The sequence below is a fragment of the Ambystoma mexicanum genome, chromosome 9, assembly GCF_040938575.1.
Source record: "Ambystoma mexicanum isolate Mex_15411 chromosome 9, UKY_AmexF1_1, whole genome shotgun sequence".
In the NCBI taxonomy this organism is placed as follows: Eukaryota; Metazoa; Chordata; class Amphibia; order Caudata; family Ambystomatidae; genus Ambystoma; species Ambystoma mexicanum.
The window spans coordinates 1272262304-1272276518 of NC_090931.1; the positions used below are offsets into that span (position 1 = coordinate 1272262304).

Consider the following 14215-nt stretch of genomic DNA (forward strand, 5'->3'; position numbering starts at 1 on the left):
ATTTATTTGATACACACTGGCCTGGTTCCTAGTCCATTGTGACACATGGTGTTTGTGGAGGCTGGGTACAAGACGGGTTGTTGGCCTACTCAAAAAGAACCTGTAGTATATTAAAAATAAAAAGCGTTTTATTGTGCGTCACATCCATTGTAGGGGAAGGAGTTCCCTAGCTGGCGTGTGCCGTGTAATAAACCACGACAAAGCCACACATGGCTAAGGTGGGGGCTAGGTTTAAGGAGGGAGCTGATTTCCCAGCTTGTGTAAATTGTGTAAATTGAGAGAGATACATTTCATTGTGTAATATCCATAATATTCATCTGAGAATATTCATGTTAGAATTTCTGGAAAGCTGTCAGAAACCTGGTGAGCCCAAAACTATTTTGGTGACACCAACATACCAAAAGTTATAAGAAAAAAATGGATTGTGACCTCTGCATAAATGTGACAACCATAAACATTTGATAAAATATGTAACCAGTGATAAATATTCTGCCCACTGAATGCCAGATTTTTCAGTAATATAGTTTGGGCATAAACGAGAAAATACAGTAGCTTTGCACCAATATGTCGCAGTCATAGTCAAGTTTATGCGATTCACTGAAAAATATAGTATCCAAAAATGCTGCCATATCTGGCATAATATGGTGAGAAAGGGCATTTGTAAGAATGTGAGATTTCCATGTGCAAGATCCAGATCCAACCCCCTGTCCCAGTTAGAGGATGGATAGGGTATTCTCCCTTGGCTTCTCAGAAAATGCCCCTCTTCTCTGGACCTATCGGCCCACCAATGGGAGAGAACCCTTGGCTACTGCCCTATCAGTTGTGTGAGAAAGATGACACGCCTGTGCTTTCATTTGCCTGATAAATAGGTCACTCCGCCTCAAATGAGGAGTCTCCCTACAAAATCTTGAGGGCTGCAGCTGCCAAAATCTGGAATCATCCTTGCAGAATTGGGCCTAATCTTGGAGTAAAAGCAGGAGCTGGAGTAGGACTTTTTTGGAGGACAGAGAGAGGACTTGACTGACCCCTTGATTGTCCCTTCAGTGAAGCCCTGGTGGCCCATGGATGTACATAAAACCCTTTTCTTCTAAGTATAGACCTCCCCAGCAATAGATTTAATAAGCCCTATCTATTTTAGCATTGCCATAGAGATTCCCCGATGGAAAAATCCCCTATTTTCTATGTTTGTGTAATTCAGTCATTTTCCCTTTGAAAAATATTTCATTTGTCTGTGAACTATTTCATAGTAATTGTTCCCATTGGCAATCCTGTGTTTGCTCGTGCAGAAAGTTAGTTTTCCATTGAACAACATAATCTTTTATTTGCCTGTTGATTGTAGTCCTTTTCCACTTGAAAGTCATGTGTGTGCCTGTGTAGTTAATTCAATTTCCTGGTGAAGAATCCTTTGCGTGTCCGTGCATTTCAGTCACTTTCCCAGGAAAGAATGCTCTGTTGCTGGTGTAGATCCCTAGTATATTTTGCTTATTAAATCAATTAATTCCCACATTTTATTATACGAGATAGGGACAGTTGGAATTCGAAACAAACTCTCCCTTCCCAGTGTATCATGAGTCATATAGTCATAAAGTGCTTTCCCATAGAATTAAATTCATTATTAGTTAAAAACAAATTTACGAGAGTGTTTAAATTGTGTGTTACCAAACATATTTCTATTTGCATCTGTCATTTGAAACCCAAACCGAGTTTATCATTGTGAGTAATCCCTTTGTCCAGAGTCTAGCTGTTATGTGCCTCATTCATTTTCACTGAAAACCGTTTGTCCTAAGTGAATTAACCATTGCTTCAAGCGTGCCTGTCATTTGCAATCTTTGCTAAAAAGGAGTGTTATTTGCATTTTTCGTTTTTCAAAAAAATTGCGCTTAACCTTTTAAAAATTGTTTTCCCTACTCCATTCCTCTTCCCCTACTGAATGGTGAGAACGGATTTCGAATGCCTTCCCTTTCTATTTACTAGAGCTTGCCTGTCATTCCCAGCCTTAGAAAAACAAGTGTTATTTGCATTTTCGTTTTTCTGGACATTTCGCTTTACCTGTTTAAAACCGTTTTTTCTAGTCTATCCCTCTTCCCCGACTGGAATTTGATAACGGATTTACAATTGCATTCCCTTTTCTTTTTCTCATGTGTGCATGTACAAAAATCAGGTTTCCAATGGTGTGCTAGCCAGTCTGTTCTGAAGCCCTATTTGTTTGTAGTTTAAGCTGCCCGAAGAACCTTTGTGTGCTATCCCATAGCAGTGGTCCTAATAAAGTGAAAACCCATTTTACCTGGTGCAGAAAACTGTTACCACAATTTGGTGGTTATTGTAACTGTTCATTCAATTTTTCCATTAAATCTCAAATTAATAAAATATTAATTGACAACACACCGGCCTGATTCCTGGTCTACTGATCATGGGGTGCTTGTGGAGGTGGGTGCGAGATGGGTTGGAGGCCTCCTTAAAAGAATCTTATTGGAAAAATACAATAACAGTTTTATTGTGCGCACACTCAATGAGGGGGACAGAGATCCCTGACTTGCTTGTGCTGCATAATAATATATTGTGACAAACTTGTGGGCTCGAGTCCAGGATTAAGAGAGTTGTTTCCACCTGTGACTGTGTAGCAGAGCAGACTAGCCCATTGAAGTATTGTTGCATATAGTGGATGGTAAGCTGTGTTACATTGTGAAGGCACCAGACAAACGTTTAGCCTATGTATCAGAGTTGTATGTCTAAATAGCATATTGTAAGTATAAACTCGGCAGGAGCAGGGTGGAGATTTTGCCATAGACAACCAACTAGGTGCAGAACACTTTTTACAAAGAGCACCATGGAAATTAACATGGCTAGGAAGCACCTTCTGTCCAAATTGTTCATTAAAGGTCAATGGCAGAACAGGGACATGAATCCTGACAATTCAGACTGATGCAACAAGTGACTTCTATAAATAGGTCTGGCAAACCTGTGGTCTGTTACATCAAGCCCTGACAGATTTTTACATGACGCAGACCACCAAAGATGAGCAAACTAAAATGGTCCTGCTCACTGCATACATGTACTTTCACATAATGATCATGGAAGAAAGGTACCAAGAGACTGTAGCCTCTGGTCAAAATCAATCTGAGCTTTTAGAACAAGCACAGGGAGACTTAAGGCAAGTAGAGGAGAAAGTGCTCCAGCGCAAAAAATCTGAGTTAGAATAAGGAATTATCACTCAGCAGCTAAAGGATGTGCAGCACAGCAACAAATTAATTCAGAATGAGAGTCACAAGTCACTTGCACTGAAAGAGGAGTACCAAGAAGGGGTGGAGAACCTCAAAAAGAGTCAGCTAAAATTGAATCAACAAGTGATGCACAATAGACTCTTTTTAGGCTCTGCACCTTTCAAAATCAGATTAAAAAGTTGAAAGAGGAGAATAACCAGTTGAGTATTAAAGAGGTCCATTCCCAAGCAGAATTTGACCAGGAGCACCAGAAGGTGAGCGCTATGAAACAGCAGAGAGTTCACCTCAGTGAACAGAAAAGCATACTATATCCGGAAAAAGATGCCCCATGCCAGGAAATATGCAAGTTGAAGGCAGACCTGCAGAAAGGCAAGTCATGTTTTCAGGAACTGACTGACCTAAAATTAGAGAATGAAAAGTTAATTGGGCATGTGAGACAATTAGAATGTGACCTAGAGCAGACAATACAGGCACGAAATGTGCAGCTGGAGGAGATTAGTCTCTTGCAAAAGAAATGGTCTGAGTATTCCCAGACAGTACAAGACACCCAGAAAGAAAATGGGTCCTTTGTGAGGAGAACAGGGGAATCAATAGCAAAGTAGTAGCACAGGGTAAGGTCATAGAAGCCAGTCAAGCCCTGATAGCAGAGCACAAAGCTCAGGCCTCTGCATACTACCAAGAAATAGGGGCTGAGAAAGAGAAATTAGAGAGATTAGAAAAGGAGCGGCCTAGGTTTAATCAGGCAATGAGGAACCCCGACCTGTTAGGGGATGGACGGGCAACTCCTGATCATTGATCATAGTGTGATGTCCTCTGTACCAGGGGCCTCAAGCCAAATCACCACCTGGCATGCACAAGGCACTGCTAACTTCATGCCTATGACTTCACAAGAACAGGGGAATAGAGGAAGCTGGACTTAAGTCGGCCTAGAATGACAGTCAGAAGGCCAGCCCCCATTAGAGATTGATGGACATGTATCATTGTTTAGGTTAAAAAATGTTTTGGCAAACACATCTGACCAGGAGGACTCCTGTGAAGGGAAGATAAGGGAGCTAGGCTGGCAGATACATAGCTTACAAAGAGACCATCTGGTCCACTTTTCAGATAAAGAAGAGTCAGAGTTAAGGCCCTAAAAGAGCATCCTGAAAACCTATGGCCTTTCAGGGAGGTGGAGGGAGTTCTCTGCCAACCCTGGAAGAAGGGAGGAGTCTGATGATTACACCCCTGTGCGAAAAAGGGAGTCCAAGGGAAGTGACGCAGAGAGCCCACAATACAGCAGGGGAGATGTGACTAGGCCCCATCATTCTGGGAGAGACTCCCAGTCTCAAAGAATTAGGGAGACTAGCAGCGGAAAAAGAAGGCCACCAAACAAAAGATAACTCTGGTAAAAGACCCCATTCGACAAATAAAAGCCATTAGAACCTTCATGACCCTTTACCACAAAATTGGGAAGTACTCCGTCTGGGAGAATCTGGAGCTGTATCCCCAGATAATAACGTCATTTGGCATATAAAATGAGCAGAATTACATGGAGTGTGTTAAGTGGACATTCTCCCCAGAATACTCCAGCTTCTTTGCTAGGCTGGAGGATCAAAACCATTCAAGATGGTCAACCTACAAGACAGCCATCTTGAAACACTTCTCTGTGCACCGGAAACCCCAGGAGGCTCACAAGGCGGCCTATGACCTTCAGTGTGGAGAGGATCAGGCACCAAGAGAGTTTGTACAAGAATTGAAGCAGGCATTTGCCCAAACCTCTAGATGGATGCGCACAAACAGTAGGGAGTTCATTAATACCTATTTTCATGCCCTCCCTAAGTACATAATGCCACAACTGGTTAGGGATTTCTTCGATGAAAGGACCCTTGACTGGGTAATAGAACAGGCTACCCAGATCTATGAAGTCCAAAAGCCTGTGGAAAACAAAAATTCTCCTAAAAATCCCAAACCGTCCAACACCCCAGCTGCTTACAAGATTGCAGATGTGAAGACTACCCCCATTTTGGACCTATAAAAGCGGGGGCCTAAAAATTCCCCTACCAGAAGCCACAAAGATTTGATCTTAGACCCCCACATCAACCAGAGAGGGTATCACAACTGGTGCGCCAGGTCCAGAGGTTGACCCAATACCTGAGTCACATGTTCAGGGCTCAGCAGAGCCCTCAAATTAACATTTGAGCCCAGAACAGCTCAAACTCAGGGTCTGGTACCGCAGAGCAATGACGGGGAGAAAACCCTGACAATCAACAGGTTCCAGAGGAGGAGGCCTGGGTACAAAGGGGATGCAAAGCCCTAGAGGAATCTTCCTTCCTCACCCATGAAAAGCCCATAGAAACATCTGACCCTGAACCCAAATCTCCTACCCCTGAGAAACTGCAACCTAGGGAGCACAGGGTAAGTAGGAGAAACCAAGGGACCAAGAGGGCCCATTTTGTGGAGGAAGTCTGCGTCCTCCAGTTTGAAGGGGATGAATCCCGGCACGATTCAGGGACGAATGACTTCGCTTTCAAGGACGAGGGGATTCCTCCCAAAGAAAAATGGGTCCCAAAAGACCCTAACTTGGACTGGGTAAGCATGGGGACTGATCCAGAACCACCAATTCCTCAACCCCAAAAATGTCATCCCGAGAAATAAATGAGGGATCTTCCCCCAAACCGGTACAAGTGACTGTCTCCAGGAAAAAGGGTGACAGCAGAGAATCAAGGGAAAAAGGGAATTCACAAATGCCCCAAATCTCAGGATGCCAAGTTTTCTTTAAAGATTCCTGAACTCTGACACAGAAAACTGCCCAAGATGCCACACTGTCAGAGTTTAAAATAAAGAAATGAACTGCCCAGCTGGCCCTTGAGAAGAAAGAAGGTAGGTTTTATGCCCCCGTTAAGGTACAAGGCCAGTGTTCATTTTCAAAGCTGGTGGATACATTATCCTAAGACAACCTTTTATCCAAAAAGGACAATTTATCAAATCAATTCAGGAAGGGGGGAGAATCACCAAATTCCCCTCACACCTCTTCCTGGACAACTCCAGAACTTCGACGGAAATGACATTCCCGACAAGGGGACTGCGGATCTGGAGATCAAAATTAGGCAACATAAGGTCACTCCAGAGGGCACACCTTGTCTCCTAGGGAATGACCTCCTTCGGAGGTTGTCACCCCTAAAAGACTATATGAACAAGGTCCTCTGGACCCAGACTAACTGGCCAATGCAATTAAGACAGAGCACTACTGATGTAAGTTTAAATGGCACGTGCCATATGGTTGAGCAGCGGTCTGACAAAATTGAATTCCACTTTAGGAACAATCAAGTCCCTGACATAACTGTAACTGCTGTAGGAGAATAAACTGGTGATGGGAACCCTTCTCCATTTCTGAAAAACAACTTTCCTTCCAGTTTCAAGTGCATTCCAGGCTGGAAGGAAATACCCAGACATTTTATACTGATCCACGATTTGAAGAAAATCCAAACCCTATGATAAACGGGCGATGAAAAACCAGCTCAAAGCTTGGCTGTTATACAGCTGTTTCTCCCCATTCAGGTAAATGAGGGGGGGACCTATTCTCGCCCGACTATGCCTGAATAATGGAAAAAGTGTCATCAGCAAAGCGTTATTCAGGAAACTCCCAAAAGATCAGACCATTACCACATTTAAGTTGATTGATAAGTGGGAAATGGGCCTGGAAACTCCCAATTCCAAGCATCTCCTGCCTAGCAGGTGCATGTTAAAAATGTCCATTGGTGATAAAAGCATAGAGCATAATTGCTGGGTTGTGCGAGATGTCCCCTCTGCCTTCTACTTAGGCAGTGACATTCTCAATCGATACTCAATTAATTTGGACCTCATTAATTACAAAGTCTGGTCCCATCTGCGTGGTAACATCATGGTCTTTAACAATTATGAAAAAGCATTTCGGTCAGCTCAATTGCTGCCGTATGCAGTAGAAATTCAGACTGGAGAAGAGGTCACCATCCCAGGACTGGTCCGACAATTCACCTTCCCCCTAAAAATGAAGAGAGGACAGAAACTCCAAAACCCAGACACTAATGTACATTTCAATCATCACCTGCTACAGCAGGTATTGTATTTGAACCCAACACCATTAATTGACCTAGAACACGACACCATTCGAATATTGGTGGATAACAGCAACCCTAGGAGTATCATTCTGGGCACAGACACCTTTATTGGAATGGCGGTTGATGCCCAACATTTCTCCATTGACTTAGGTAATGAAATCATGGGACAGATCCCCAATGACTGCTACAACTGTGACGATGACTTCCCTCCAGAAAAGATTTTCACCCTGTAGGGGTGGGATTTCTTGGTGTACTCTTCCTGCCCTTATGGGATGAAGAGGTGACTTGCGACAGGAAGGATGAGGTGGTATTTCAGGTCAACAGTGACTGCCTCTGCTACCTGAAACCCACTGTCCAGGCCAACACGATAACGAGAGATCTCTCCATGCAGCTGGATGATAAAGTGGAAATCGCCAAACCCAAGATCTTTCCAGGCTTCAGGCAGATGTTTGAGGAATTAAACAACCTCGCTGATGCCTGTGAGACCGAGGAGTAAAAGCAGAAGCTGAAGCAGGTGTTTCTGGATTTTCCAAGAAATCTTTGACGTCAACTTGTATGACTGTGGTTGCACCGAGATACATTGTACATCCATATCCATGGACCCTCGGATGACTCCTGTATTCATGAAGCAATATCGGTTGTTTCTCGCATCTATGGAATCACTCACGGAGATAATAAAGAACTTAGAGTCTCATGAGATAATTCATCCAGTCCATGGTACCTTTAATAACCCGGTCCTGGGGATACTAAAACCCAATGGCCAATGGAGACTATGCACAGACCTTATGGAGTTCAATAAACAGGTCCACATGTCCAGATGGCCTCTTCCCTACATTGAACAGAGACTGGCCCAGATCCAAGGGTCAAAGGTTTACACCGTCATTGATCTGACCAATGGATACTGGACAGTACCCGTGAGTAGGGAAGACCAGTATAAGATGGCCTTTACCTTCGGGGGCCAGTAGTACATGTGGACCCAAACCCCCTTTGGATATATGAACGCTGCCAATTAATTTAATATATTTCTACACAAGGCCATGCCCAAATTGGGTGAAAGGGGAAACCTGGTCTATGTAGATGATGTTCTAATTAAAAGCTCAACCATGGAGGAACATATAGCGGAAATCTGCTATGTTATAATCCAGTTGAAGGAAGCTGGACCAAAACTGTCCTTTCAGAAGGCACAGAGGTGTAAAACCTTTGTGAACCTCATAGGGCATGAAATGACCCCTGAGGGTCTCTGTCCCCAGGCAAAAAAGGTGGAAACATTACTAAAACTGAAAGACCCCATGACTCTCTGTGAACTAAGAAGCCTTCTTGGTCTGACTAGTTAGAGTAGAAAGTTCATAGAGTACTACGTAGAGGTCACGAGGACCCTGTTCCATTTATTAACACAAGGGTCAAGTGGGAGTGGGGTGCAGAGCAAGCCGAGGCAGTGAAACAACTGAACAGAAGCCTTTCATAAGCGCCTTGTCTAGCTTGACCTGTCAAAAACAAGGAGTTCTTCTTGGAGACTGGGTTCTCTAATACTTGCTTAACAGCAGTATTATACCAGAAGCATGACAAGGCCAACAAAGTCATCTCCTATGCAAGTAAGATTTTGTCCTCTGTGGAGGAAAAATTCAACGATTGTTACGCTCACCTGGCTCCCATACAGGCGTCGATCGGAACTGGACAGCGCGGTCTCCACCAATGTGACGCGTAGGACCGAGATGACGGACTGGACTGAACCACCTAGCTTCGTTTGCTTGGCCCGTAGGAATATTCTTCTGCAAATGGAGAAAGGGAATTAACCACCCGTGGAGTTGGGCGTAAATCCCCCCCACCCCCGCTGTTCTCCCCACAGATCACCTTTGATGTCCCCTCTTAGAGTCTCACTTGATGGTTTGAAAAGATGAGCTCTCCATCCTGCATTGAGCGCAGGGGCGTGTTGATAACCAGTTGCTTCACTGGCTCGAAGGAATTGGTGAGTTCCAAAACAATATTGACTCCGAGATTCCCGGCAAGACGCCATCAGTATAAAGTTCGTAAGAGTTCAAATGCCTGACTTTCACTCTTGTCCGATTCCTTGCAGGTTGCAGCTTGACCCTAATGAAGAGTTCCTCGTGGCAACCGGTAGTATTCTGGTAAGGATTTGTATTTTCCAACACAGTTCGATAAAATAATGTCAATATGTAAGCTGTTGCTTTCTCCCTTATTCAGGCGCTGAGAGAAAGTACGAAGTCTTGGGGAATAATACCTCCGGCGGTAAAATCAGGTAAGTCTATTGTGGTGAGGAGGGTTCCCCTTGTTAGTCCCTTTGTTTCACCTTGCTGTCCTTTGGTTTCCCCTTAGGGGCCGGGGTTCGGCAAAGATGCAGTGGAAGCTGTAGTACCCCGGTGGTAAAATCAGGTAATTCTATGGGGGGTAGCTAATATTCCTCTGTGTATTCCCTTGGCTCACCTTGCTGTTCTTGTCTTCTCCTTAGGTGCCGGAGTGCGGCGGGAACATGCAGGAGGATGCGGTGGAATGTGAAGATGCTGCGAAGGCCGGTGAGTTCAGCGCGGCGCTGCAGCAGGCGAGGCGACGCTCATAAATAACTTCTTTCTTCCAGCTCGAAGGCGCGATGGATCGGGAATTCAGGTAAGGATTAAAAGGTATTGCTCTTGTTCTAACCTTTTCTCCTTCTTTCTCCCTTTTTCTAGGAGCTCCAAACTCGAGGCGGGCGTGGCAGAAGGCTGGATGCAGACTTGCAGGCCCGGTGAGCGTTACGCTGCTGGATGCAGAATAACGCAAAGCGTGTGCTGCTCTTCGGGCGTGGTTTAAATAGCCTCCAAAGTAGTCCCAGGTAAGTATTCCTCCCCAGCCTCGCCCGAGTAAAAAATAGTCCCTAAGTAAAGTAGTCCCTTCCAAGCCTCTTTTGGCTTGGAGCTCTTGCAGCATGGTCTGCGTCAGGTAAGTTTGCAGCATGGTCTGCATCAGGTAAGTTTTAATCTATGAGCCTGGCGCCTATGGCACCAGGACTGACTCTCCATATGAGCCTGGCACCATAGGTGCCAGGACTGGACCCAAATAGCCCCTAGCAGGGGTTGTTGGGCTTGCTTAGGATAACTTGATGCCTGCTTCCGGGGTTGCTGGACGTGGTCTGGGTCCCTGGGGGTAGGCATCATGACAACGATTGTGAGAAGGCCCTTCTGGCAACGGTGTGGGCATTGAAGAATTACTACTTGCTCATCTAGGGGGAGCACCTAATCATCGAGACTCCTTACCAGCCCTTGTAATACCTCCAAAGTGACAGAATCCGGGTGGGGAATGTGAGTAATTCTAGAATTACTTCCTGGATTCTGGCCATGCAAGACTTTTCTGTGGAGGTCAGATATTGCACAAGGTTTGGCTGACTTGCATGATTGTGCTTGAGAAAACTGTCTTGAGGACGAAAGTCTCAAAGCACAAAACAATATGGAGGCGTTCCTGACTTCCCCACACAAAGTGTATGAGGAAGACGCATGCCAGAGGATGACCACAGTTTATGTGGACGGGTGCTCCTACCATGTTGATAACAACAGGGAAAAGGAACTGGTGGCTGATGTTGGGCATGCCTGGTTGAATGATGCCCCAGTGCCCTCCGCTGGGTACAAGATCGGTCCATCCAATCCATTGATGATCTGGTCACCTCTACGAGATGACTATCTACTGGAAGAAGATCAAGGGTCATTCCAGAATAGAGGGACCAGACAAAACTGGAAATGACGTGGCTGACCAGTTGGCCAAAACGGGAGCCATCAATGGGGATCTCATATGAGATTGCGTCCCTGTTGGGGGAAATCCAGGTCGCTGCTGTCACCAGGTCCCAAGCACTTGCCCAAAATGAGCTCTCAACTGCCCAGTGGAGTAAGGAGACCCACAATGCTGATCTGATTACAGCACGAAAAGGGGATCCGATTATTGGGACATTTTATCAGCACATTGAAGACCCCATGAATTTTCCTCTGACCGAAACCGATTACATCAGGAAAGAGGCTCTCCGGGTGTTCATGAAGTTTCCCAAAATGTTCTGAATCCAAGACAGTTTGTTGGTATGGAGATCCATCTCTGGATGTGACCAGTGGGTGGTACCTACCTTGATCCGAAGCCTGGTGTTGAGTCACACCCATGACGCGGCCACAGCTGGTCATCAGGGGTTTCATACTACTTTGGAAATCTTGCGAGTGGTCGCATAATGGCCACACATGGGGCAGGACCTTGACCAATACTTGAAGGGGTGTCTTGTGTGTTCGCAATTTCAGACAAGTTCTCTCATACACTGAGCTCCCCTCCAGAAATGGGAGTGACACTGCCTTGGTCAGATTTACAAGTAGTTTTCATCATGCCCGTGATTCGCTCCTCTAGAGGACACAAGTACATGTTGACGGCAACAAGCTTGTTTACCAAATTGGTGGAATGTCTCCTGGCCCCAAATTGCAAGGCAGAAACAGCAGCTGCTCTGATGATCAAATACATCTCGCCTTTCGCCCGTCCCCGAAGGATTGAGTCAGACCGAGGAAGTCACTTCATCAGCGAAGTGATGACAAAGATGCGGGAGATACTTGGGGTAAAGAGAAAGCTCCACATTGCCTAACAGCCAGCCTCTAGTGGGGGAGTTGGGAGGTACAATAAAGCGATTGTGGGCATCCTAAAGAAGTTTTTGGCAGACTCTGGGGCTAGTTGGGAAATTCGGCTTACTCTTATCCTGATGGCCATCTGTGACAAAAATGTCTCCATTCGAGCTATTGACTGGACGAAAAATAGTGCTACCTCAGCATCTGCTCTACAGAAGGCAAGAGCCTGATCAACGCGTCCACAACACATGAATATATTGAGAATCTGAGAAAACACTTTCAGCATGCTTTTGCGTATGCTCAACGGAATCTGGAAAAGTCGGCAGATGGGATGAAAACCCACTCTGATTTAAAGACCACTAAAATAGAATATCTAGTATGAGAAAGGGTCTACTTGTCCAATTTTCAGAGGAACCAGACCAAGGAGCGGAAATTCCTCCACTCGTGGCACAGCCCCTTTGAAATTGTAGATAAAATCTCACTGTCGCCTATAAGATCTGCTTCCCTAAAGGAGAACAAACGGAAGAGAAATGGGTGCACATCAATCAGTTGAAGTGCTGTCATCCCAGGCAGAACTTGTGACTTATTGAAGAACCCACTGAGGGAAGAACCCAGGAATCATCTGAAGAGTAAAGGTAAGAAATTGGAATCTGGATAAAGAAAATCATACATTCACAGGGAGTCGAACTATTATTCTGATTTTGAAATATGTATTTGCAATGGGCATGGAAAACAAAAGTGTGAAACTAAATTGAGATGAGAGAAATAAAGTTTACTCAAATGCGCCAATTTTACAGATTAATTTCTTTTTGGTGAGTCTTCAAATTATAAATCCAATTCTTAATTAAGAGGAAAAATAGAACTCGATTGCATGTCAAATATTGTGTTATTGTGTGTTCAAAGTTCTTTAATTCTTTTCATTTCCAAATGTTACCATCACATGTTCAATTTTGTAATCATTTCTTTAGATTTTTTTCCATCCAAGTGTTATTTTCACACTTAAGTATTTGATAAACAAAGATTATCTTAAACAAAGTATCAATATGTCTCACTTAAATGTTGTTATTCCCACTCTCGACACGCGTTTCCCCATTGTTTATCACAATGGTTCATCAGGAGAGTTATGCCTACTCAAAATAACATGATTGTGGGAAAAAAAAGAAAAAAAGAGAGAAAAGAAGAAAACAAATATAGAATCATTATTCTGATTACAGGTACAAACTAATTAAAATTTTTGAAAAATGTGCTTTTTCTTGACTCACCCTTATTGATTCCTTCAGGAACACATTATTAATGCCTTGATTGTGTCCAAGTTGGTTAGTACTTTTTGCTGATACTACTTTCAAATATGTTATGTGGATTCTGTTAGAGAGAGAAGGCTTACTTTAATACTTAGTATTTTTACAATTTTAAGTTTAAATGGGCTTGGAGTAATGTTTAGTTTAAGGCAGCATAGCGCTGCTTGGGGAGGATTTAAGTATTCTTACCTTTTTCACTACTTGGTCCAGATTTGGTCATCAAAATCATCCTTTTGGTCTTGATTCCCTGCAGAGTGCTGCCGGATGCTTTCGCGGCATCTCTGCTATTGTTTGCTCTATTTATACCTTGCACAAAGCGTTGTGACGTCATCACGCCACACGTCACGTGGTTACGCTCAACGCAATGACATCATCGCGCTGATTGACGCTCCAGCGGCCATTTTGCATGCTATTTAGGTGCAAAAATTGTCTTTGTTAACGGTACTGACATATTATTCCCTATTTTAAATGGTCAAATTGGAATGGCAGGTTGCGTAAGGTATATATTTTGTTTATTTTAATAGTGGAGTTCTAATTAAAGAGAGATGGTTCAAATTTTCATTATTAGATAAATATATTCTTAAGAATGTGTAATTATTTCCGATTGATGAAAAAACAATTATAAGGGGTTTGTGAGAGACAAATATATTTTTTTTCCTTTTTAGTATTGAATGAATCCTAAAGCAAAAAATATAGTTTTCTTTTTATGTTTGAATGGATCCTAAGCAAAAGTCCTATAATTCGTGTGCATTGACCATAATATTTAACAAAAGGTTTTCAGACATATTCATATTTTTTGAAAAAAACACAATTTTACAGCCAGTTGTACTTTCCTGTGTCACAATTCAAACCTGTTATACATGTGTCCATAATGCATATCCATTTGCTTTCTTGTTTTCTCAAAATTTCTTCCTTATGTGCCTTTCTGGTTGCTGCTCTTTTACCCTAAGCCCCGCCCACCTGGTGCCTTCCTGGTTGCCACTCTTTTTCCCAACTTACGCAGCCCTCCAGCCTCTTTTCTTTTGCAGATGGGGAGCAGGTGA

General features: G+C 43.8%; 1 long non-coding RNA gene across 1 annotated transcript in view; it reads right to left on the bottom strand.

Annotated features, from left to right (window-relative positions):
- Positions 1-14215, bottom strand: part of LOC138489046 (uncharacterized) — a 68138-nt gene that overhangs the window by 27216 nt on the left and 26707 nt on the right. Inside the window, exon 2 of the long non-coding RNA XR_011274747.1 lies at positions 13137-13236. This is a non-coding gene — a long non-coding RNA (uncharacterized lncRNA). The remainder of the gene's footprint in view (positions 1-13136; positions 13237-14215) is intronic.